Source organism: Oratosquilla oratoria, chromosome 17 (genome assembly GCF_046742065.1).
Source record: "Oratosquilla oratoria isolate Oo_2021 chromosome 17, ASM4674206v1, whole genome shotgun sequence".
Classification (NCBI taxonomy): Eukaryota; Metazoa; Arthropoda; class Malacostraca; order Stomatopoda; family Squillidae; genus Oratosquilla; species Oratosquilla oratoria.
In genome coordinates, this window is record NC_134793.1 from 56478231 (window position 1) to 56482860 (window position 4630).

Sequence of the window (4630 nt, forward strand, 5' to 3'; positions counted from 1 at the left end):
CGTTTCAATTTTCAACAAATGCATTCATCGAGCTATTTTTCAGTCTCGACTGCGATGGCAAGGAATTAAAAGTGATTTGTAGTTGAAAAAGATATTACTTGATCACTGGGAACCATTCAGTGTAAATGTATAATCTATGCCACGTGCACATACTAGCTAAATGCAATATCAAAGCGGAGGTGGGTTGAACGCGATATTTCGTGTAGGTGTATGTAATTCGAGCATACAAATATAAGAAAGTCGTACTCAACTTATATCTCTCTTGATACTGCATTGGTTTAAATCACTATAACTTTGTTACGCGTTAGCTGGGTTCGAATCCTCGGCTCATCCAGGTTTCAATTTCCAACGAATGCCTCCATCGAGCGATTCTTCAGTCTCGACTGCGATGGCATGGAATTAAAAGTAATTTGTGGTTGAAAAAAGATATTACTTGATCACTGGGAACCATTCAGTGTAAATGTATAATCTATGCCACGTGCACATACTAGCTAAATGCAATATCATAGCGGGGGTGGGTTGAACGCGATATTTCGTGTAGATGTATGTAATTCGAGCATACAAATATAAGAAAGTCGCACTCAACTTATATCTCTCTTGATAGCGCATGGGTTTAAGTCACTGTAACTTTGTTACGCGTTAGCTAGGTTCGAATCCTCGCCTCATCCACGTTTCAATTTCCAACGAATGCCTCCATCGAGCAATTCTTCAGTTTCGACTGCGATGGCATGGAATTAAAAGTGATTTGTGGTTGAAAAAAATATATCACTTGATCACTGGGAACCATTTAGTGTAAATGTATAATCTATGCCACGTGCACATACTAGCTAAATGCAATATCAGCGGAGGTGGGTTGAACACGATATTTCGTGTAGGTGTATGTAATTCGAGCATACAAATATAAGAAAGTCGTACTCAACTTATATCTCTCTTGATAGCGCATTGGTTTAAGTCACTGTAACTTTGTTACGGGATGGCTGGGTTCGAATCCTCGGCTCATCCACGTTCCAATTTTCAACGAATGCCTCCATCGAGCTATTCTTCAGTCTCGACTGCGGTGGCAAGGAATTAAAAGTGATTTGTGGTTGAAAAAAAAAAGTATATATATATATATATATATATATATATTATATATATATATATACATATACACTCAATGGTTCCCAGTGATCAATTTTTTTTCCCAACCATAAACCACTTTCAATTCCATGCCATATACCAACTAGCAAAACAGCTAAATGACCTAATCACTCCATATATTCCCACTATCCATGCTCTCCGCTCCACAGATGAATTTGTAGACCTTCTTAGAAACACTAATCCTCAAGGAATTCTAGCCTCCCTTGATATAGAAAGTTAATAACGAACGTTCCCGTAGATGACACTATTAAAATCATTTTACAGAATGTCTTCAATCACGATAGCTTGCCTCCTCCGAAGATACCACACCTCACCCTAGAAAATATGCTACGGACTTGTACCAAAGAAGGTCCCTTTAGGTGCCCTTCAGGCAAAATTTACTTCCAAAACAGATGGCGTTGCTATGGGTAGTCCCTTCGGCGTAGTATTTACTCAGGCCTACATGTGCCATATAGAAAACCGCGTCCTTGATATATTAAGCCAGAAACCCAATATGTACCTTAGATATATTGACGACATTTTTGTAGATATTGAAGGAGAGGAACAACTAGAATGTCTTAAGAACAAAATGAAAGATAACTCATGCCTTAGTTTCACTGTAGAGAGGAGCGTTGATAAAAAAATCTCTTTTTTATGCCACATCCAAACGGTCGAGCACTGTCCACCGGGCACGAGGGCTTTGCTCGTAAACGGGCAATTTCAACGGGTAAACCATCAAACTGTCCGTTCCCGGCGCGATTTGCGGGCGGTGGATGGAGGGCTGATATCGCTGCCAAACGCACGAGGTGAGGTGCGAGCAAAGTTAGCAAACCCGCTCAGTATAGACCGAAGTTACCTTACCATCATGTCTGTACCTAGTTCTAGTGTATACTGGTCTCGACAAGATGTGCTATTGGTGCTATGCTTTTCCTCATATTTGTCTCTTGCCTTTGTATATATGGCTCCACTTTCGAAAGGAGAACAGAAAAGCTGTTTATGTTCATTCTCATGTAATTGCAAAACAATTGTTCATTTTCATCTTGCAATTCACGTAGGATTGTCACTGAGCTTCCCATTAAATCAAGTCTGTGTAAAACTCCCGGCACCAGATATGTCTCCGTGATTTTTTTTTTTTATGCAGGCAGCAATTATAATGCTGTAAAGTGCTACCTTTTTTCAAGTATGGCGGGAACCATGGTTATCGTACCGCACTGAACCACTCACTCCCAAACTCTGCTTGCGGCCAACAAACCTTCAACCACCATCGTCAGCCTTCGCGGGCAGAGTCTGCGGACTTTGCTCGGTAAGGGCAAAGTCTGCCAGGCACACCTCGACCGTGTGGACGCGGCATTAGATGTGTGGGTAGATGGCTCAGAAGGTGCATTCATCACTAGTGTCTATAGAAAACCGAGCAACTTAGTAAGATGTCTGAATGGCTCGAGTGAATGCCCTTCCAAATATAAAATTAGCATGATACGTGCTTATGTCACAAGAACCTTTAACATTTCTTCCAATCGGCTTCTTCTCCACCAAGAACTAAAAAAACTAAATAGAGTAAAACAAATTTTATCTAATAATGGATTCACAATGACATACATTGACGAAGAGATTAAAATTAACATGGAAAAAGCCAATAGCAACAATATTAAGGTAGATAATAAGGTGAATTAATTAATTTTTTTTACCAAAATACAATGTGACCTGCTTATTAAACAGATGAAAAGTACTGAAAGATATAATATACAAGAAATGTAAGCCCAAAAACAAGAGGATAAACTGAATCTAATAATTCATTACCGCAATCCTAGAACTTCGCTTCTTGTTAAGAAAAGTAGTATGACTGCCACTAGAGACAAATTAAAACAAAACCACGAAGATGACGAGCCCAGTAATACTCTTGAACCACCATCTCTCCTAGTATTCCATTTTTTTTATATTTATAAGCATGTATGTAGCTTTAAAAATAGAACTACCAGAAAATGCCTAACGCCGTAATGTTCTAGTTTTCATATCCACAATGGACTCGATCGGAAATATTATTTACCATTTACCTAGTTCTAAGAAGACAATAATTGGAAGAATCAAAAGTGTTAAGAAAAAGATCACGAACGCTGAGTATGCTGTGATCTATAATAGAAAATATCTCGATGAAAATCTGCTCCCTAAATTCACACACACACACACACACACACACACACACACACACACACACACACACACACACACACACACACACACACACACACACACACACACACACACACACACACACACACACACACACACACACACACACACACACACACATACACACACACACACACACACACACACACGCACATATATATATATATATATATATATATATGTATATATATATGTATGTATATATATGTATATACATAATATATGTTCATATATATATATATATATATATATATATATATATATATATATATATAAAGTAGACCACTTGGAAAAAGAAACTAAGCAGAGCGCTTTCGTATATTACATCTTCAGTGCAAAAAGTACATAGTTAATAGAAATACATAAATTATATATACATGAGAAAGGAACAAGGACAGTTTACATAAGGGTAAAGGACCTTTACCCCCTGGAAGGTGGTCAAGTCAGGTTGCAAGGGTCAATGCGTCCAAATAATGAGGGTGGGGCGACATTAGGTCACAGTCGCAGGGTTACATTTTACCTGTTATTATTTTGCTTATTTCTTGACAGATAAAATTGTCAAGTTTATATAAGCCCTTGATCACTGGTGGTATGGATCAAACTACACTCTATTAAGTTTCTTACTATTATGTTGTTAGTGTAACATATTGCATGGGCATTACCCCAATCAACTGCATGATTATTCAATTCAATATGCTTGAAGATTCCACTGGAATTATTGCCATCCCTAACATTTTTCTTATGTTGTCCAATTCTAATGTTTAAGGGTTTGGCAGTTTGACCTATGTAAAATTGATTACACATTTTGCAAGGAATTTTATAAATGCATATTTTCTTAACTTCAATACTATTATTCATGAGCATATGTTTTACTGTACTATCATTTTTAAAAACTGCCTGTACGTTAAATATTTTTAATGATTCTGTAACACTTAAAGAAAATTCTTGAAATGGCAAAATTAAAACATTATGATAACTAAAAGGTACGTTTGACTGAGGAGATAAAAATTATCTCCTTGCAAAATTTTAAGCAATATTAAGAAATTGTTTAGGGTATTTTAATTTTAGCCCAATGCTAAATCATTACTGATTTCGTCATCCATAAATTCAGGACTACAAATACAGAAAGCTCTAAGAAACATTGAAGAAAAAACTGAACGTTTAATACCATTTGGATGAGAATAATGATAATGAATATATGAGCTTACATTGGTTGGTTTACGATATATTTTAAATTTAAGGCTGTTGTCATGACGTAGGATAGTACAATCTAATAAAGGTAAGGTACAATTTTTCTCAATTTCTAAAGTAAATTTAATAGAAT